General features: G+C 41.5%; 2 long non-coding RNA genes across 2 annotated transcripts in view; both read left to right on the top strand.

The window, feature by feature from the left end:
- On the top strand, window positions 1-4,550 carry LOC140846506 (uncharacterized). Its single transcript, XR_012125667.1, has 2 exons — window positions 1-3,261; window positions 3,656-4,550. It is a non-coding gene; the product is annotated as an uncharacterized lncRNA (long non-coding RNA).
- Window positions 1-22,578, top strand: part of LOC140846511 (uncharacterized) — a 116,772-nt gene that overhangs the window by 1,973 nt on the left and 92,221 nt on the right. The gene's annotated exons all lie outside the window — the stretch shown is intronic.

Genomic DNA, 22,578 nt, shown 5'->3' with positions numbered 1-22,578 from the left:
CACCAGAGTGAGAGAAGGACCGGTCCGAACGAGTGCGATCAGATGTGGTGTGTGTGCTTGGTGTTATCATTGACTGTTTTACTGTGTTTTGGTTTCGGTTTATATTTTTTTGCGCTTCTCATTTTAAGTTTCCTTGTTCTAAGGTTCTCCTGCTCTCTCCGTTCCTCCTTTCTGCCACTACATCATTCCCCGCGGGCACGGGTCGGGCAATTAAGAGCCATTAGGGCGCCCGCCGCTAGAAGACTCCCGTGACAGGATAAGGGGGTCACAGCCGCGAATCCCAGATAAATTCGCGTCCCCCCTGGAAGGAAAACTGTGCAACGACAGGCACTCGTTCACAAGCACATACAACAGTCATTTTGTTTGAAGTGGCATCTTCATCCTTCGCCTTTGTCTCCCTCATATTCTTTTTCCTTCTTTCTCACCATGGGTCAGACTCAGACGACCCCCTAAGTGTGTAAATGAATATATCTTTCTACCTCCGGATGGTATTAATGAAATTGATTTAAAGACAAGCGCTTGTGAAAATTGGGTATTCTAAAACTTCCAGAAAACCTGATAAAAAGTGTTAAGCATTAATGCTAATTTGAGTTTGCCTGAGGCGGGCATGTCCTTGTAGTTATCAGCTGCCTAAATTTACCTGAGGTCATTTAAGTCATGTTATCTGCTAAATCTTTTAAAAATAAAATGCTTAAAAGCTTGGCTTTGTCTAATATTCAGTAAAAGTCTTGTAAGTAATCTAGAATAGTTGTTACGAATGAGTGAACTAAATGACTGAAGCAAGTGAACCTCTTTTTAATTGTGTGTTACAGTGTGTATACCTACCTACTGCGTGAGGATCTTTGTAGAAACCTAAAACCTTAAAGTTTTGCTAAGTTAAGAAGATATACTCTATGAGAGATTGTGCTGTAAAGCTCATGGTTACAGAAATTATAAAATGTGTTCATAAATTTGTCAATCTAAAGAATGTTAGTTTAACAGTTTACAATGGCCTGCTTCTCGGTGTTCACTGGAAATTAAAGTTTCTAATGGTTTTAAGTTTTAATTAAAACTATTTAAAGTAATAAAACATTTCTCTATGCTAAAAAATGTATGTTTTAATAAGAAAAAGTATAAAGAATGAAAAGTCTTCTGCATGCTAAAGAATGTGTTTTGTGATAAAGAAAGTAACTTTGTTCTAAAGTACAGCTATTTGTTTAAAGAGAGAAAACAGCGTGGTGCCTTTTGTTGTGGAAGACCTGCTCAGCCTGTTGCTTTGGGGGGGAGGGTCAGGATGTTTAGAGATTAAGTGAGATAAACCCAGTCAAGCCGCAGGCAAGCCCAGGCTAATTCTCACCGGCTTATGTGCTTGGGACCATAGGGCAAATGAAGAATAAATTACTATATTCTTACAGATATAGTCGTGCCTAGTGAAATTAAAGCAAGTGAGTCTTGATATCAAGTGCACAGCAAAATTAGAATCTCGTTTCTAGTTAAACAGTTTTCTTTAACTGTTAGTCTGCTCTTAATGTTGAAAGATCAAAGCAGTTTCTCATGCTTAAAGTCTCAGTGAGTTGCCAGAATATTAAAAAAAAAAAAAAAATGAAATCGTAATATTAAAAAGACTAAAAGCTAAAGTTTGTTAACAACTGTATAAGCTTTATTTACCTTTGAAATATTTTGTTTTTGAAAACGATTGCATGGCCTGAGAAATTGAATTATTTATTCCATATATTTTTATAAGTGGAAAAATCTCTAACCAACAAATGATTAAAGTTGTTACTGATTATTTGTTTTCTTAATTTATCCTCCTAAGCAGAATGGTAACAAAGCTTTTTTCAGCTGATTAAATGCACTTAGTTAACAAACCAAAATTTATTCTTAAAAATTAAACTAGAATCTAGACAAGATTATGTTTCTCCCAGAAAAACAAGTTTCACTGTAAAAGTTTAAATGGACAAACGTGTGACCACTTTTGAGAAAGGTTGTAATAGATTTTTTTGACAACCACCAGGTCTTCTTGTTTAATTTATATGCTGTATGTTTTAAAAAAAAAAAAACATGGGGGATGAAAGGAAAGGAGCGACACATAGCAGCAATTAACCGGAGAGTTCCGCTTTATTAGGGAAAGGTGCTGGGTTATATAAGAAGGGGCATGAATTGATTGAAGTGTCACTTCTACGGAGCTGGTGGCTGTTGGCTAGGTGCTGGGATTGGGAGGGGAGCGAGAGGTGATTGGGCTTCAGGTGGCGCCGGCGGAAACCAAGGACCCCCGAAGAGAAGCCGGAAGTTTGCCATCTTACTAGTAGTAGTCCTTCAGAGGACTCTTCATATTTTTTTAATGCAAATGATCTTAGAGCTTTTAATAGAATTTGCATAGCAGCTTATATCTACTATTAAAGAGTAAAACATTCTTGAAGCTTTCAGAGAAGACCTGTAGACTTAAGCACTTTCTCTGCTTTTTTTGTATCTGGTCTTGGACACTTATGCTAAGTTCAAAAAAAAAAAGTGCTTTTACCTCTAGTTAACTCTGATATTTTCCAGAGGGCCCCTGGAACATGTCAGAAGAATTTTTTCTCATTAGAGAAAGTATTTGACTAATTTGGCTTATTTATCTGATATATATATTTATTTATTTACCAGGAAAGCACTGTCAAAGAGAATGATGCTAAACTTTGTTACTAAATGTTTTGTATTACAGAAATATCAGAATTTCCTTATGTCAACTGTCTTACAGTAAGCTCTCATCAGATCTTTAACCATTGTCATTTGTAAGTCTTTTGTCATTTATAGTATTATCCCTAAACTGGTAAAGAACTAGATTTCAGCAGAACAGGTATTAGTTACATAAGATTACATAAACTAAAGAAAATAATTTTGTGTCTTTTTGTTTCAAATGTTGCTGATAAAGTGTTTTAACCTTGTTCTCTTAAACTGACAACAGTTTAGTAAATGACTATCTTTATGAGCAGAATTGAAACTTCCTTCTCTCTACCTGATCCCTCCAGAGTTTAAAAACTTTCAGTGACTGTTTTTGTATTCCATGGCAGTATGTTTATTTGCATGAGTTCAATAAGAATCTGCTTTCCTTGTGAGAAGACTACTTAAGAACACTGGTTATACTGCCAGGGCTTTGACTAGAATGTCATACCTGAGAGACATGTGCATGGACTCAGATGTGAACAACTTTAAGGAACTAAGATTGACTTTATAAAGCCAACAAAGCCCCTTGGAAGAACTGGCCTGGTACCTTGCTTACAGAGTTCCCAGCAGCCTTACCAGGTGAGTAAAGAAGGTCACTTCCTGGCAGGTGCAGAGACCTCGAGAAGAGAAGAATTCATCCAAATCTACAGGTACTGCAGGCAAAGCCTGATGGCAAGTCTAGCTTGGCTGTCTGGCCTCAAGAGGCCTTTAAAAGTTCAATCTGAAATTCCTTACAAAAAGTTCCAGCAAAGCATATTTAAAAGAGCCTGTGTAATCAATTGCTCTTCTTGCTGCACTTGTGCAAATGATCAAGCCAGCTGTTAATTATTTTCTTAACCTGGTTACTTCTAATAAAAATGAGGGTGATTTTAGAGAAAAGTATTGTTTCAATAACTGCAGCCTCCAGAATAGAAAATCCAACTCCAGATGTTGCTACATAACCTAATAACACAATTTGTTTTATCTTGCCTAGAAGCCACAAAACTGCAAATAGTAATAGAAGCGCCAGCCTTCTGAAGCCCTCTCAACTGACCAGTAATAGAGACCTAGCTGCACCCTTTACTGCACCCCCTTCTCAGCACGAAGCAGCCAGAGCGGTCATCGCCCCTTTTCCCTAGCAGCAGCTAGAGTCCCTATCTGTAGAAGACAAAGACCGAGACTCACTTTATCCTCTGCAAGTAGGCAAAGAACCTGCATTGAGAGAGTTCCTGAAACTTACACCTCCCTCTGCAACAGGACAGAAGTAATCAGCACCACCTCAGCTTATTCTAACAAGTAGTAGGCCCGCCAAACCGGAGTCACTCCATGTGTTACCTTTATCAAAGAACGCATTAGCACCGTGCAAATCAGAGTGTTGAGACAGAACTATCAGAGTGTTAACCAAACAGATGACCCCTAATTTCATGATTGAAATAGATACAAGAAGAAGAGGGGAATGTAAGAATAGAAATAGGTTAGCATAAGCATAGCCATCTTAAAGGCCTAGAAGCCATTTTCTGAGTATGTGACTTAGAAAGAAAAACTGGAACTGGGTAAGGCCTTGAAAAACAAGTTAATCATGAGCACCGGGTGGTGGGCAGCTGTGACCCTTGGTCAGCTAACCTTGGTCAGTAATCTTACATACCAAGCTTATCGTGCAGAACCTCCCTAACCATTGAGGAGTAGTCTTACCCTGCCCTTGCTTAACCCCAGGATATATGTCTTGCAAGAATAATGTATAGTTATAGAAAATTGCTATGAGTTAAGTGCTTTGAAATTGCTATATAAACCCTTGGCTCTGAGTGCTCGGGGTCCTTGTTGAGACCCCCTGCGTCGGGGCTGACTTGGACCCCAACTAGTTGGCTGAATAAAGACTTTGCTTGAATTTACATCTCTATGCCTGTGTAGTTTGTTCTCTGGGGAAGCCTCGGAAGCCTGGACCCTAACAACACTAAGGATTGCTCGGATCTGTTATGGGGCAGCTTTGCTCCCCTTTGCTTTCTTGGGTTTGGAGTCTTCTTTTCCTCTCCTCCTATTTTGTCATTTTTCTTCAGAGCTCCTTTTCTCGAGCTGAAATTCTGTTCTTGACACACTGTGGAGCATGAAGCTCTCGTGGGGAATTCCCTCTTGTTCCTTGGGCTGCACTTTCTCCGAGCTTTGGTTCTTTGTGTGCTGCATTCTTGGTTCCTTTTCCCTTTGGGGCGGGGGGAGAGGAACTGGAGAATGTTTGCACGGCTTCCCTTGTGCTCTTTCCCCACCTTTTTGGCTATCAGGGCACGACCTGCTTTCCCTGCTGCGGTGGGGGTGACCTCTTGATTTCCAGCCCACACTGTCTGACATAGGTGGGGTTTCCCTCATGAGCGAGTTGTTTGAGGTCCCGGTATTTTGTGATCTTGTATTTTTAGTAGTCTGGTATCCAGATGGAATCGCGGGGATGGGCATGGGGCAGGGAGAGAGGTCCACTGAGGGGACAGAATCTTGTTCACATAAATACAGTGTTCTCACTAAGCAGATTTGAGCTAGGTCCTCTATTCTTTTTCTTTTCTTTTAAAGATTTTGGTTTTGTTCTAATAGGTGAATACTAGTCCTTTGTCTGTGTGTGTGTATCATGCTTTCATTATCCATTACCCATCAATGGAGACTTTGGTTTTTGTGTTTCTCGGCTATTGTAAATAATGCTGAAATGAACATTGGAGTGCAGATATCTTTATAAGTATTTTCATTTGTTAGATTCCCCTGAGGAAGGCGCCGCCCCAAATCACTCACCAAAGACGTTTCTTGATGCAACAAGCAAGAGGAATTTATTCGGAAGCCAACTAGTTGGGGTCCAAGTCAGCCTGTCGCAGCAGGTCTCAACGAGGACCCTGAGTACTTACAACTAAGTGGTTATATACGATTTTCTGAGGCATTTAGCCCTAGAGATTTACCATGGTTACAGATTATGTTGTAGTAACAAGATAACAATACTATATAGCAAGATAACAATACTACAAAGGCAGTAATTTTTCAAACCTACGATTTCTGAGTTGGTGCCACGTCCTGGGGGTGTAGCAAGGTAGGGTCAGCTTTTATGTTTAACTAACCGAAAGGTTAGCGCTGCCAGCAGTCATGATTGATTAACTTGTTTTTCCAGAGGAGTTACCTGGTTTCAGTTGTTCCCTCTGAGTCATATATCAGAATGGCTTTTTGGGCTTCAAGATGGCTACTCTTAGGCTAACTTATTCCCCAGGGAGGTTGGGGTCCTACACATTTTCTTCAGATAAATACCCAGAGGTGGAATTACTGGATCATATGGTATTTCTATTTTTTCTTTTCTGAGGATCCTCTATGCTGGTTCACATAGTGGCTGCACTGGTTCACACTCCCCCTGGCAGGGCACAGTGGTTCCTTTCCCCCGCATCCTCGCCAATGCTTCTTATTTCACGTCTTGTTCATGCTAACCATTTTAACAGGGGAGAGGTGATATCTCACTGTACTTTGAACTTGCATTTCCCTGTTGATTAATAATGTTGAGCATCTATTCACCTACCTGCTGGCCATCTGTATGTTGTTTTTGGAAAAATGCCTATGTTTCTCCCCCGTTTTTTTTTTTATTTATTAAGGTTTCATTGATATACAATCTTATGTTCGGATTTCACATGGGCAACATTGGGGTTACTGCATTCCCCGTATTATCAAGCCCCACCATTACCCATTACAGTCACTGTCCATCAGCATAGTAAGATGCTACAGAGTCACTACTCTTCCCTGTGCTATACTTTCTCCACATGCCCCCCTGTATTATGTGTGCTAATCATAATGCCCCTTAAACCTCTAATCCCTCCCAACCCCTCCACCCTCCCCATTTCCTTTCCCATTAGTAACTCTAAGCCCATTCCTGGGTTCCGGACTCTGCTGCTGTTGTGTTCCTTCAGTTTTTGTTTTGTGTTATACTCCACAGATAACTGAAATCATTTGGTACTTGTCTTTCTCTGCCTAGCTTATTTGACTGAGCATAATACTCTCTAGCTTCATGCATGACCCAGCTATAGACTGCATAGTAAAAGGCAAGAAGAATTCCATCTTAACGATAAGATTGCATTTTAACACCCAGGAAGTTTAAGAGGCAAGATTCCTTAGCAAGTAGACAATACCTCAGCCTACCTTGGGGGCTGGGCAAGCGGCCTTTTGATATGCTCCCAGAACAAGGTGCCGGTATCCCAGAGAGAAATCAAGGCAGGAAATTCCCTATGTTAAGTTTTAATATTCAGAGGCCACATAACAAGACCTTCCCCAAGGCTTTAGAGATAGTCCCCACCTTTTTGGACAGGCTCTAGCACAACACCTCAAATCCCTTACACTCTTGAGCTCCACCATCCTTCCATACATAGATGATCTTCTCCTGTGCAGTCCCTCCCTACAAATCTCTCAACAAGATACTACTCTCCTTTTAAACTTTCTCTCAGAACACGGCTATCAGGTTTCACCCTCCAAAGATCAGCTGTCTGCCGCTCAGGCCAAACACCTGGGAGTTCAGCTCTCCCCGGGCTACAAATCCATTACCATAGACAGGAAAAAACTTCTCCAAACCATGCCCATTGCAAACACCAAAGACACCATCACTAACTCCCAAATGGCAAGGAACAGACACAGTAATCCTTTCCATGCCAACTGCAGTTAAACTCGAGGTTCCTCCCCATTTGATGCACAACTCCCACCTTAAGCCCTTTGTCTCACCTTATTCCCCGGCCACCAAATCTCCCCCAGGTTCCTACTCCTCCACCCTGATGGGACCTCTTACTCTCTGCATTTCGTGACGTTCATCTCCACTTCCACTCATCACAGAAGAAGTTTCTGCCAGCACGGAGTCCTAAGACCTCCCTTAAAACCGTCACGCGTCATGCTTCAGGATTGTGATCCCTGGTCTCAACACTTATTCTCCCACCAGACATATCTTCCCAACACCAGCCCTTTCTTCTCTTTCAGGCTATCCAAGAGATTTCACCATCAAGGAATCCCTTTGCCCTACAGGTTGCTTTGCTGCCTACACATATGTCCCCAAAGAATGCTATAATCCAGCCACCCTATGTGAACGTGGCAATTGGCCAAAATGCAAAACATTTCTAACCAGACCTTGAACCAGCTTGTATTACAGGGTTACCAACCCCTCTCCAAGGACGATGATCCTTACTAAATCTGAAACACACCATCGCCACTTCAGATCAAGGGCTCATCTGAAGATCGCCCCCCATCAATACAAAAATGACCTTCACCCCTAATCACCAGGAAGCAGTTACTGAAGGCTGACGCTCACCCCTTCCCAAATCCTCTACCACTTATAAAACAGAAAACGGAGGAACTTAAGAATATAGTAATTCAGGGAGCCAAGATAGCAGGGTGAGTACAGCAGCAGCAATCTCCTCCCAAAAACATATACATTTTTCAAAATGCAACAAATACAACTATTCCTAAAAGAGAGACCAGAAGACACAGGACAACAGCCAGGCTACATCTACACCTGCGAGAACGCAGGACTCCATGAAGGGGGTAAGATACAAGCCGGCGCCCGGTGGGACCCGAGCGCCCCTCACCCCAGCTCTCGGCGGGAGGAGAGGAGTCGGAGCGGGAAGGCAGAGGGAGCCTAAGACTACTAAACACCCAGCATCAGCCATCCGCAATGGAGCACAGACACACAGAGCGAGGATTGTGGGATACTAGGTACACAGGACAGTAAAACCTGTGGGCGGGTCCCCGCAGCCAGCACCCCTGGGACAGAAAAAGTGAGTGGTTTCTGAAAGTCTTAAAGGGACAGGGGCCTCACAGCTGGATGGTAATGTCCCAGAGCACACAGCCCAGCAGCTGGGAGTCCCAGTGAACTCTGGGCACCCTAACCTCCAGGGTGGCAGTGCAGCTCTGAGACCCCTCACAGCAATAAACAGCCCCCCATCTGTTCCCCCTCCAGTGTGGCCTGGCCAGAGCAGGGGAGCAGCCTGAGGCTGGCCACGCCCACAGAAAGGGAGCTTCCTCCATACCGGCTGGGCAAGAAACAGAGACCTATCTATGTGCAACCGCCCAACATGAGCCACTAGGGGTCGCCATTGTCCCAGGAAAGGAAGGCCAGGAGCGAGTGGAAAGGGTCTTGGTTCTCCCAGCTGACAGACGAGCCAACAGCATACCACTGCGTCTGTCACCATGAGAAGGCAGAGGAATTTGATCCAGACCAGACTAACCCAGACATCCTTCACACCCCCCCCTGAGAAGTCACCTGGGGAGATAGATTTAACCAATCTTCCTGGAAAAGAATTCAAAATAAAAGTCAAAACCATGCTTATGGAATTGCACAGAAACATGCAAGAGCTAAGGACAGAGAATACAGAAATAAAACAATCTCTGGAAGGACTTCAAAGCAGAATGGAGGAGATGCAAGAGGCCATTAATGGACTAGAAATCAGAGAACAGGAACCCAGAGAAGCTGATGCAGAGAGAGATAAAACGATCTTGAGGAATGAAAGAATCCTAAGAGCACTATGTGACCGATCGAAATGGAAACTATCCGCACTACAGGCGTATCAAAAGGAGAGAGAGAAAAAGGGATAGAAAGTGTCTTTGAAGAAATAATTGCTGAAAACTTCCCCAAACTGGGGAAGGAAATGGCCTCTTAGACCACGGAAGCCGACAGAAATCCCATGACAAGGGACCCAAGGACAGCAACACCAAGAAATATAATAATTAAAATGGCAAAGATCAAGGACAAGAACAGAGTATTAAAGGCAGCCAGAGAAATTAAAAAAAAAAGGTCACCTACAAAGGAAAACCCACCAGGCTATCGTCAGACGTCTCAACAGAAACCCTACAGGCCAGAAGAGAATGGCATGATACATTGAATGCGAAGAAACAGAAGGGCCTTGAACCAAGGATACTGTATCCAGCATGACTATCATTTAAATATGAAGGAGAGATTAAACAATTCCCAGACAAGCAAAAGTTGAGGGGATTTGCCTCCCACAAACCACCTCCACAGGGTATTTTAGAGGGACTGCTCTACATGGGAGCACTCCTAAAAAGAGCAGAGAACAAAACACCCAACATATGAAGAATGGAGGAGGAGGAATAAGAAGGGAGAGAAGTAAAGAATCAGCAGAGAGTGTATGTAAAAGCTCAATAAGAAAGTTAAGTTAGACAGAAACATAGTAAAGAAGCTAACCTTGAACCTTTGAAAACCGCAAATCTAAACCCTGCAATGGCAATAAGTACATATCTTTTAATAGTCACCCTAAATGTAAATGGACTGAATGCACCAATCAAAGGACACAGAGGAATAGAATGGAGAAAAAAGAAAGACCCACCTATATGCTCTTATAAGAGACTCACCTCAAACCCAAAGACATACACAGACTAAAAGACAAGGGATGGAAAAAGATATTTCATGCAAACAAGAGGGAGAAAAAAGCAGGGGTTGCAGTACTAGTATCAGACAAAATAGACTTCAAAACAAAGAAAGTAACAAGAGATAAAGAAGGACATTACATAATGATAAAGGGGTCAGTCAAACAAGAGGATATAACCATTATAAATATATATGCACCCATCACAGAATCACCTATAAATGTGAAACAAATACTAACAGAACTAAAGGAGGAAATACACTGCAATGCATTCATTTTAGGAGGTGTCAACACACCACTCACCCCAAAGGACAGATCCACCAGACAGAAAATAAGTAAGGACACAGAGGCACTGAACAACACACTAGAACAGACGGACCTAATAGACATCTATAGAACTCTACATCCAAAAGCAACAGGATATACATTCCTCTCAAGGGCACATGGAACATTCTCCAGAATAGACCACATACTAGGCCACAAAAAGAGCCTCAGTAAATTCAAAGAGATTGAAATCCGACCAACCAACTTTTCAGACCACAAAGGAATAAAACTAGAAATAAATTGTACAAAGAAAGCAAAAAGGCTCGCAAACACATGGAGACTTAACAACATGCTCCTAAATAATCAATGGATCAACGAGCAAATTAAAATGGAGATCCAGGAATATATGGAAACAAATGACAACAACAACACAAAGCCCCAACTTCTGTGAAACGCAGTGAAAGCAGTCATAAGAGGAAAGTATATAGCAGTCCAGGCATATTTAAAGAAGGAAGAACAACCCCACATGAGTAGTCTCATGTCACAATTATGGAAATTAGAAAAAGAAGAACAAATGAGGCCTTAGGTCAGCAGAAGGAGAGACATAATAAAGATCAGAGAGGAAATAAATAAAATTGAGAAGAATAAAACAATAGAAAAAATCAATGAAAACAATACCTGTTTCTTTGAGAAAATAAACAAAATAGGTAAGCCTCTAGGCAGACTAATTAATAGAAAAAGAGAATCAACACACATCATCAGAGTCAGAAACGAGAAGGGAAAAATCACGATGGATCCCACAGAAATACAAAAACTTATTGAATTATTAGAGAATACTATGAAAACCTATGTGCTAACAAGCTGGAAAACCTAGAAGAAATGGACAACTTCTTAGAAAAATACAACCTTCCAAGACTGACCGAAAAGAAACAGAAAATCTAAATAGACCAATTACCAGCAATGAAATTGAATCAGTAATCAAAAAACTTCCCAAGAACAAAACCCCTCGGTCAACTGGATTTACCTCAGAATTTTATCAGACATACAGAGAAGACATAATACCCATTCTCCTTAAAGTTTTCCAAAAAATAGGCGAAGAGAGAATACTCCCAAACTCATTCCATGAAGCCAATATCACACTAATACCAAAACCAGGCAAACGCTCCATCAATAAAAAAACTACAGATCAATATCACTGAGGAACATAGATGCAAAAATACTCAACAAAATATTAGCAAACCAAATTCAAAAATACATCAAAAGGATCATACACCATGACCAAGTGGGATTCATCCCAGGGATGCAAGGATGGTACAACATTCAAAAATCCATCAACATCATCCACAACATCAACGAAAAGGACAAAAACCACATGATCATCTCCATAGATGCTGAAAAACATTGGACAAAATTCAACATCCATTCATAATAAAAACTCTCAACAAAATGGGTATAGAGGGCAAGTACCTCAACATAATAAAGGTCATATATGATAAACCCACAGCCAACATCATACTGAACAGCGAGAAGCTGAAAGCTTTTCCTCTGAGATCGGGAACAAGACAGGGATGCCCACTCTCCCCACTGTAATTCAACATAGTACAGGAGGTCTGGCCATGGATATTAGACAAAACAACGAAATAAAAGGAATCCAGATTGGTAAAGAAGAAGTTATATTGTCACTATTTGCAGATGACATGATATTGTACATAAAAAACCCTAAAGACTCCACCCCAAAATCACTAGAAATAATATCGGAAATCAGCAAAGTTGCAGGATACAAAATTAACACACAGAAATCTGTAGCTTTCCTATACACTAACAATGAACTAATAGAAAGAGAAATTAGGAAAAGATTTCCATTCACAATTGCACCAAAAAGAATTAAATACCTAGGAATTAACCTAACCAAGGAAGTGAAGGACCTATACCCTGAAAACTCTAAGCCACTCTTAAGAGAAATTGAAGAGGACACTAACAGATGGAAACTCATCCCATGCTCCTGGCTAGGAAGAATTAATATCGTCAAAATGGCCATCCTGCCCAAAGCAATATACAGATTCGATGCAATCCCTATCAAATTACCAACAGCGTTCTTCAGCGAACTGGAACAAATAGTTCAAAAATTCATATGGAATCACTGAAGACCCCGAATAGCCAAAGAATTCCTGACAAGGAAGAAGAAAGTGGGCGGGGTGGGGGGGTGTCTCACTCCACAACTTCAATCTCTACTACAAAGCCATAGAAATCAAGACAATTTGGTCTTGGCACAAGAACAGACCCACAGACCAGTGGAACAGAATAGAGACTCCAGACATTAACCCAAACATAGATGGTCAATTAATATATAATAAATGAGCCATGGACCTAAAATGGGGAAATAACAGTCTCTTCTACAGATGGTGCTGGTAAAACTGGACAGCTACATGTAAGAGAATGAAACTGGGTCACTGTCCAATGCCATACACAAAACTAAATTTGAAATGGATCAAAGACTTGAACGTAAGTCATGAAACCATAAAACTCTGAGAAAAAAACATAGGCAAAAATCTCTTAGACATAAACATGAGTGACTTCTTCTTTAACTTATCTCCCTGGGCAAGGGAAACAAAAGCAAAAATGAACAAGTGGGACTATATCAAGCTGAAAAGCTTCTGTACAGCAAAGGACAACATTAATAGAACAAAAAGGTATCCTACAGTATGGGAGAATATATGCATAAATAACAGATCCGATAAAGGGTTGACATCCAAAATACATAAAGACCTCCCACAACACAACAAACAGAAAGCAAATAGTCCAATTAAAAAATCGGTAGAGGAGCTGAACAGACTCTTCTCTAAAGAAGAAATTCAGATGGTCCACAGACACATGAACAGATGCTCCAAATCGCTTGTCGTAAGAGAAATGCAAATTTAAACCACAGTGAGATATCACCTCACACCAATAAGGATGGCTACCATCCAAAAGACAAATAACAAATGCTGGCGAGGTTGTGGAGAAAGGGGAACCCTCCTACACTGCTGGTGGGAATGTAAATGAGTTCAACCATTGTGGAAAGCAGTATGGAGGTTCCTCAAAATGCTCAAAATAGAAATACCATTTGACCCAGGAATTCCAGTTCTAGGAATTTACATTAAGAATACAGCAGCCCAGTTTGAAAAAGACAGAGATGCCCCTTTGTCTATCACAGCACTATTTACAATAGCGAAGAAATGAAAACAACCTAAATGTCCATCAGTAGATGACTGGATAAAGAAGATGTGGTGCATATACACAATGGAATATTGCTCAGCAATAAGAAGAAAACAAATCCTACCATTTGCAACAACATGGATGGAGCTAGAGGGTATTATGCTCAGTGAAATAAGCCAGGAGGAGAAAGACAAGTACCAAATGATTTCACTCATATGCGGAGTATAAGAACAAAGGAAAAGTGAAGTGTAGGTTGCCATCCATAGATCATTCTGTTTCGGTGGGAATTGACTGTCTTCCTTGGAATCTGTGGTGCAGGCCGCAGCTCACTAAATCTAAACCGAGATCTGTTTCTTGTTATCTCTACCCCCTCATTGCCTGGCGCCAGGGAGGACTTTCCCCAGCGACCTGGAGGCAAATACATTCCTGGAGTAAAGCATGTTAATCACTGTGTCTAGAAACTTGTTCACCCACTCAACAATGTGATGCCTGGTCAATAAATATGAGAGGTGCCTTTCCAGCACCACTCTCGAGCTGGCGTGCCTCGAGTCCCCTGGCTGGCCCACTCAGGTCTTCAATATCTGATCACATTGCCTCCTTTATCTGTGGGTCAGAGATGGAGAAGAGGCCAACACTGAAGGAACAAAACATCAGCAGAATCACAGAACCCAAGAATGTACTAACAGTTACCAAAGGGAAAGGGACTGGAGAGGAAGGGCGGGGAAAAAGAAAGGGGGCATTACGATTAGCATGTACAGTGTGGGGGGGTATGGGGAGGGCTGCGCAAAGAGAAGACAGGTGGTGATTCTACAGCATCTGGCAACGCTGATTGACAGTGACTGTAGTGGGGGGTGGGGGGGGACTTGAGGGGAGGGAGCCTGGTAAACACAGTGTTCTTCATGTAATTGTAGATTAATGATACCAAAAAAATAATCTCCTGCATTTGCCCATGTCTCCTGAGTCATTCTGGGGTAAGGAGGGAAGCGGTGAGATACCCTTTCAATAGGTGTCATAGAAAGTACCTTGTGAGACTATGATGTTAGAAACCATTTACAGAATTAAAATGAAAATTCAGAAGTTTGTGGAAATTGGGCACAGTTAAAAAACAAACGGATCAAAGAAGATAAAAAGGAAATTGCAGATTATCAGTGCCCCATTCTGAGAAGACTTTAAACTAAAATGCACACACTCTTTTCAAGTCATGGAGCTGTAATGAACTTGTACAGTGGACCTGGGTGGGAAGGGCCTGGAGAGATTTTCCCCAAGGTAGGAAGGGCCAGGGCCAGCACTGGGCAGCAGGGACTGCCCAGCAGACGGGCCAGTGTGCACAGGGCAGAAACCAAGAGAAGCAGGGCTGCAGTGTAGCTTTCACTTTCTTTACTCAGGTGGTCTTACAATGGCCCATTAGAAATTTCTTTTATTAAGGTATGACTGATATACACTCTTATGGAGGTTTCACATGAAAAAACAATGTGGTTACTGCAGTTATCTATATTATCAAGTCCCCCCCACACCCCACTGCAGTCACTGTCCATCAGTGCAGCAAGTTGCCACAGCTGCGCTATGTCCCTTCTCTGTGCTACACTGTTCTCCCCGTGACCCCTCACCCTGTGTGTACTAAACACAATACCCCTCCGTCCCCTTCTCCCTACCCCCCGCCCTCCCACACCCCTACCCTGTGGTAACCACTAGTTCCTTCTTGGATCTCTGAGGCTGCTGCCATTTTGTTCCTTCGGCTCTGCCTCATTGTTATACTCCACAAATGAGGGAAATCATTTGGCATTTGTCTTTCTCCCACAATGGCCCATCTTTACTTAGACTTTATTTCCTGCAAATTTGATGACATCCTGTAGCTACTGGTATTACAACTGCCAAGGGGACCACCTTACAAATTATACTTAATAACCTGAGGCTGACCTATAAAGATGAGTCTCTGCATATAATGACTTTCAGTTGCTACAGCAAAAGTCAGTGGCTCAAATATTGACTGTAACATCCTGAAGCCTGGAAACATTGACTGAGAAAGAATTAGAGTTGTCAGGATGTCCTGTACCTGGCCATCACCTCCTTTTAAGTAGCAATGTTGGATGGGTCATGGAATGCCACTAGACTGTCCCAAAGGGACACCTGGGGAACATGCCCAGCCCCGCACTAGAGGACTGATCACACAGGCAGCTACAGATCCTCTGGGTTTGGTCTTGTGACTGCCGGCAAATTGTGCACATCGGAAACACAAATCAAACTGCTCTAATCCCCTAAACCCCCTTCCTCCCCTCGATGTTACCTGTCTTAGCCATGTTTTCAAGGGAAATCTGTACCCATTATGTCCATGTCCCTACATCCTCTTTTTCCCTAAATCCATTGCATAGTAGCCTCTGTCTTTGCCACTAGGATGAATTACACTCTCCGGGCAGGGAGGCACTTCCCAAGTTGCCAGAATCAGTGCTCATTTCAGGTCTGTGTTAATGACTTAACTGAGGCATTACACAAAATTGATTCTCCCTTCTAACCTCAGTACCCTTGACTTAGACCTCACCTGCACCCCCTCGGCTATATTGCCCCAGTACCTCTAGCTGCCAACAGTAAACACTACCTGTGCGTTTTGGTGGGCCCAGTCCCACGGGTTCCTGTTTAATTCTTGTTGTAGGCCAAATTGTGCTGGAGGCCAAGAGTTCGAGCTTTAAAAGCAGACACCGGAGTCTGAATCACAGCTCTTCCGGTACGTTGCTGAAAGTGCCTGAACAAGTTGCTTCCCCACTCTGAGCCTCAAATCCCCATTATGAAACCTGAATAATGATAGTAGTCCTCGCTATCCCTGTCAGGTGGGTTTAATGTGCTGCATGGCAAGTACCTAGCATCCGGTGTTCACCTGAAGAATTGTACTACCACCCACCCTGTCACCCAGCGTGTCCCCTCCGCACATCCCCTGCCTTTGTCTTCCCTAAGGCTGGGTGCAGCTCGTGCCTGGGCTGTTGCCGTGGTCCGGTCTCCAAGCTCACCACATCCAGCTCACCCTCCACATTCTCACCACAGCGGAATTTCTGGCACAAAGTCAGATTGTATTTCACTCTTGCGTTTATACCGTCACTGTATTTTGTTCAGATAATTGTTCTACACTTGTCACCAAATATTGTAAGTAATTTATGCAGCTCAGATGCCTGTAAGTAAACCGTGAGCTTCTAACAGGGAACTAACAGTCTTGGTCATCCTCATGTGATGCAGGGCAAATGTTGAATGATAGATGCTGGATGGACAGATAAAAATCCAGGTCTCTGGAATTGGTTCTGTTGACACATCCTTTATAAATAACTTGTGAAATGATCGGAATAGAACCTGGTGCTTCTGACTGTACGGGGAACGCTTTATCGCCTGAGACTACACCACCAGCCTTAGATGTGGGCCTCTTCAAAGGAAACAGGCCTGCTCTCAGAAATCACTCTGAGTGAACTGTGAAATCGGGAGGTCTGGACACTGGGCTTGGGGAGGACGCAGGTACTGCCTATATGCACCAGCTTTTTTTTTTTTTTTTAGACTTCTGGGAAAGGAATTTGTTTTCATCCTCTTGAAGCCTGCCCCTCAAGTGTCACTACTCAAGAGGAAACCTTCTATAGAAATGGAGGTTTCTCAGTGAACAAGGCAGAATCCATTTCTGCATTCCTGAGTTTACCTTCTGGCACTGAATGAACGCAGTTCTCAAGTTTAAATACATTGGTCAGATTAGGCCACATTGAGTAAAGTTGTTTGTGCAAAGACTTGAACGTGTAATAATAGGAGACTGTGCGATTGTCAGGCAGGGTGCTGTCAGCCATGTTTGGTGAGTATGTAATTTTAACTTCGACTTTTCTTGTATTTTTTATTTTGCTATCTTTAATGCACAAGTAAACAAACATTATGGTTACTAGACTCCCCTATTATCAAATCCCCACCACATATGCCATTACAGTCACTGCTCAACAGCATACTAAGATGCTATACAATCACTACTTGTCCTCTCTGTGTTATACTGCCTTACCTGTGTCCCCCATCACCACCTACATTGTACGTGCAAATCATAATGCCACTTTTTCCCCCTTATCCCTCCCTTCCCACTCACCCACCCCAATCCCTTTCCCTTTGGTAACTGTTAGTCCATTCTTGGGTTCTGTGTGTCTGCTGCTAATTTTTTTATTCGGTTTATGCTTTGTTCTTATACTCCACAGATGAGTGAAATCATTTGGTATTTGCTTTTCCCTGCCTGGCTTATTTCACTGAGCATAATACCCTCTAGCTCCATCCACGTTGTTGCAAATGGTAGGATCTGTTTTCTTCTTATGACAGAATAGTATTACATTGCATACATGCACCACCTCTTCTTTATCCATTCATCTACTGATGGACATTTAGGTTGCTTCCATTTCTTGGCTACTGTAAGTAGTGCTGCAATAAACATAGGGGTGTATATGTCTTTCTCAAAATGGGCTGCTGCATTCTTAGGGTAAATTCCTAGGAGTGGAATTCCTGATTTAAATGGTATTTCTATTTTTAGTTTTTTGAGGAACCTTTATACTGCTTTCCACAATGGTTGAACTACTCTACATTCCCACCAGCAGTGTAGGAGGGTTCCCCTTTCTCCGCATCCCTGCCAACATTTGTTGTTGTTCGTCATTTGGATTTTGGCCATCCTAATTGGTGTGAGGTGATACTCATTGTGCTTTTAATTTGCATTTCTCTGATGACTAGCGATGTGGAGCATCTTTTCATGTGTCTGTTGGCCATCTGAATTTTCTTTGGAGGAGTGTCTGTTCAGATACTCTGCCCATTTTTTAATTGGCTAATTTATATTTTGTTTGTCGAGGTGCATGAGCTCTTTGTTTAATTTAGGATGTCAAACCCTTATCAGATCTGTCATGTATGAATATATTCTCCCATACTGTAGAATGCCTTTTTCTTCTACTGACGGTGTTCTTTGCTGTATAAATGACAAAGGTTTGTCATTTGATATACTACCATTTGTTCATCTTTGCCTTTGTTTCCCTTGCCCAGGGAGATTTGCTCATTAAGAAGTTGCTCGTGTTTATGTCCAAGAGAGTTTTCCCTATGCTTTTTTCTAAGAGCTTTATGGTTTCATGACTTATATTCTGATCTTCCATCCATTTTAGATTTACTTTGTCTGTTGGGTTGGAGAATAATCCAGTTTCATTCTCTTACATGCAGCTGACCAGTTTTGCCAACACCAGCTGTTGAAGAGGCTGTCATTTCCCCATTGTATGTCCATGGCTTTTTATCATGTATTAATTGACCATATACGCTTGGGTTTATATCTGGGCTCTCTAGTCTGTTCCATTGTTCTATGGGTCTGCTTTTGTGCCAGTACCAAACGGTCTTGATTACTGTGGGTTTGTAGTAGAGCTTTTAGTTGGTAAGCAATATCCCGCATGCTTTATTCTTCCTTCTCAGGAATGATTTGTCTATTTGGGGTCTTTTGTGGTTCCATATGAATTTTAGAACTATTTGGGTTAGTTCATGAGCAATGCTGTTGTTGTTTTGATAGGGATTCCATTGAATCTGTAGATTGATTTAGGCAGGATGGCCATTTTGACCATATTAATTCTTCCAATCCATGAGCATGGGATGTGTTTCCATATATTTGTATCTTCTTTAATTTCTCTCATGGATGTCTTGTAGTTTTCAGAGTATAGGTCTGTCACTTCCTTGGTTAGGATTATACCTACGTGTTTCATTCATTTTTATGCAATTGTGAATGGAATTGTTTTCCTGATTTCTCTTTCTGTTATGTTATTTTTTCTTGTATTCTCTTTGATTTAGAGTCTGCATTGAGATTACTAGGTCCACTCTGATCTCTTCTGGTCACTCTTTGTATGTTACATCATTTTCCATCCTCTCAGGTACAATCTATTTGAGTCTTGTATTGAAACTGTACCTTTTGTGGATATGGTATAACGTATAGTTGGGTCATGTGTTCTCCACTATGCAAATCTGTTTTTGATTGGAATGTTTAATCTTTGACATCTAAGAATTTCTGGTAAGGCAGGACTTCTCTCATTTTGTTACTTGTTATCTATATATTTTACAGAATTTTTGTCTCAATTGCTACTTTGCCATATTGTTTTGTGTTTAGTTGATTTTCTGTTTTGAATTGTTTGAACTACTTTCTCATTTCCTTTTGTTTTGTTCTGTACCAGTTTTCTTGGTGGTTACCTTTACCTTGTAATTATATTTAACACTCTATAGTTACAACAACTTTGAATTTATGACAATGTACGTTCATGAGTAGACAAAAACTCTGCTCTTTTACAGAGGGGTTAACACCACTTTCAGTTTAGATACCAGAAAATTGCACCTTTATTCACTGTGTCCCCAAAAATATAAACTAATAATTATATGGAACATGGTACCTGCTTAAGTTCCATAGAAAAGAAAATGCAGATGTAGAAGCCAAAATAATGACACTAGCTTGGAAATTAATAATTTGTAATGTATTTGCCTTTTAAATCATGTAGAAAGTAAAAACAGTTACAAACCCATTTAGTATTAGCATCCTTTCATTTCACCCTGTGAGTCTCCCTGAGCATTTACTGCAGGGCAGGTCTGGTAGTAACTAAATTGTTCATCTGCAAATGACTGCTTTTCTCCCTCCCTTTTAAAGTTCACTTTTGCCAGATACAAAATCCTCGGTTAACAGGTTTTTATTTTCCTTTCAGAGCTATGGAGACATGGGCCCACTGCACTCTGGCCTCCGGAGTTTCTGATGAGAAGTCTGGTTTGTATGAGTTGCTTCTCTTAATTTTGTAACATTCAACCTTAGCCTTTTCAAGTTTGATGTTAGTGTCTTTGCATGATTCTGTGTCAGTCTTGTCTTTTGTGCTTTAGACATGTGTATATTTATGTCTTTCACCAACTCTGGATGTTCTATTTCTCTCCTTTCTGGTTCCCTTGCAATGCTTATGTTGGTCCACTGCATGGTGTTATGCATGTCACTCAGGACTTTTTCTTTTTTTTTGGTATTTTTAATCTACAATTACATGAGGAACATTACGTTTAGTAGAATCCCCCATCACCAAGTACCCCCTACAAAGACTGTGACAGTCACTGTCCATCAGCGTAGTAAGAAGCTGCAGAATCACTACTTGCCTTGTGTTGCTCTGCCCTCCCTGCCTCCCCACCCCACATTATACATGCTGATCATCCTGCCCCCTTTCTTTTCCGCCCCCTTATCCCTCCCTTCCCACCCATCCTCCCCAGTCCCTTTCCCTTTGGTATCTGTTAATCCATTCTTGGTTTCTGTGATTCTGCTGCTGTTTTGTTCCTTCATTTTTTTCTTTGTTCTTATACTCCACAGATGAGTGAAATAATTTGGTACTTGTCTTTCTCTGCCAGGCTTATTTCACTGAGCATAATATCCTCTACTTCCATCCATGTTTTTGCAAATGGTAGGATTTCTTTTCTTCTTATGGCTGAATAATATTCCATTGTGTTTATGTGCCACATCTTCTTTATCCATTCTTTATCATGATGGACACTTAGGTTGCTTCCATTTCTTGGTTATTGGAAACAGTGAGGCGATAAACATAGGGCGCATCTGTCTTTTTCAAAGTGGGCTGCTGTATTCTTATGGTAAATTCCTTGGAGTGGAATTCTTGGGTCAAATGGGATTTCTATTTTGAGCTTTTCGAGGAACCTCCATACTGCTTTCCACAATGCTGGGTCTAGTTTATATTCCGACCAGCAGTGTAGGAAGGTTCCCCTTTCTCCACAACCTCAGCAACATTTCTTTTTGTTTGTCTTTTGGATGGTGGCCATCCTTACTGGTGTGAGGTGATATCTCATTGTGCTTTAAATTTGCATTTGTCTGGTAACTAGCCATGTGGACCATATTTTCATGTGTCTATTGACTACCTGAATTTCTCTTCAGGTTTTTTTTACATTTCTTCAGTTTTCTCTTCCTGTTCCTCTGATTCATTTATTTCTATTATCTTAAATTCAAGTTCATGAATTCTTTATTCTGTTTCCTCAAACTTCTTTGAATCCCTTTAGGGAATTTATTGTTGCAGCTAGTGTATTTTTAGCTGCAGATCTTCATTTTCATTTTTATTTGTTTTCCATCTGTTTAATATTTCCATTTTTTGCCCATGCATATTCTTGACCTTCTTAACCTCCTTAGTTCTTTCACATCCTATAAGACAATTGCTCTAGAGTCTTTGTGTCATACACCTGCCATCAGCTCTCCCATAGAAACACACTTTTTCTTCTTTGAATGAGTCATACATACCTGGTGCATTGTATGCCCCATAGTTTTTCTGGAAAACTGATATTTGAATCTAACAATTTGTTATCTGTGGGAATAAACTCTCCCCCTTCACCAGGGCTTAGTGTTTTGGTGATGTTTTTATTTTTGACTGTTGAAGGCTGTGTCAGTGACAAGGATGATCCTGAGTTTTAAATTTAGAATCTCCCTTTATTTTTCTACCAGAGCCTTCCTTTCCTTTGGCTGTGTGGTCACTGTCCAGTTTTCCTGTATATGTAATTCCTATTCAATTTTCCAGTTTAATTAAAGCTCCAGAGGGGAAATGAGAGAAATGGAGGAACAGAGTGTTCTGGCCCTTGAAATCTCCAGGGAATCTCTTCTGCTGGACAGGGTGGGGCTTGCAGCCAAAAGGGAGGAAAAACATTGACCACGTGCACTCTGTCTGGGCCTATCTGGCCAGAAGCAGCAGTCCTCGTTCAGAGACAAGATCCCTGAGACCTGGACTCGTCCTTTCTTCCCTGTACGGCTCCTGCAAGTTGTGTGCAAGCTGCTGCAGGAGTGCATGGCTGTGGCCCTGGGGCTGGGAGGCTGCCAGTGTGCAAGGAGCTGAAAGGGATAGAAACTAACCACAGGTTACCTTCCTAGGCTTTCCTTGGAAGTTGTAAGGCTTCAGTAGCCTCCAGAGCCCAAAACATTTGCATCATGCAGGTTCTGCCAGTCTATGTGTTGTATCATTGGGAGACAGATTCCAGGGGCTTCCTATTTTGTCATCTTTCCAGAATGTTACAATGAAGTTTTCTTTTTGTCCCCAACAAATTATTCTTTTATTATTTCTTTTTATTAAAGTAT

Source organism: Manis javanica, chromosome 15, assembly GCF_040802235.1.
Source record: "Manis javanica isolate MJ-LG chromosome 15, MJ_LKY, whole genome shotgun sequence".
Taxonomy (NCBI): domain Eukaryota; kingdom Metazoa; phylum Chordata; class Mammalia; order Pholidota; family Manidae; genus Manis; species Manis javanica.
This window is presented reverse-complemented; position numbering and strand designations above follow the sequence as displayed.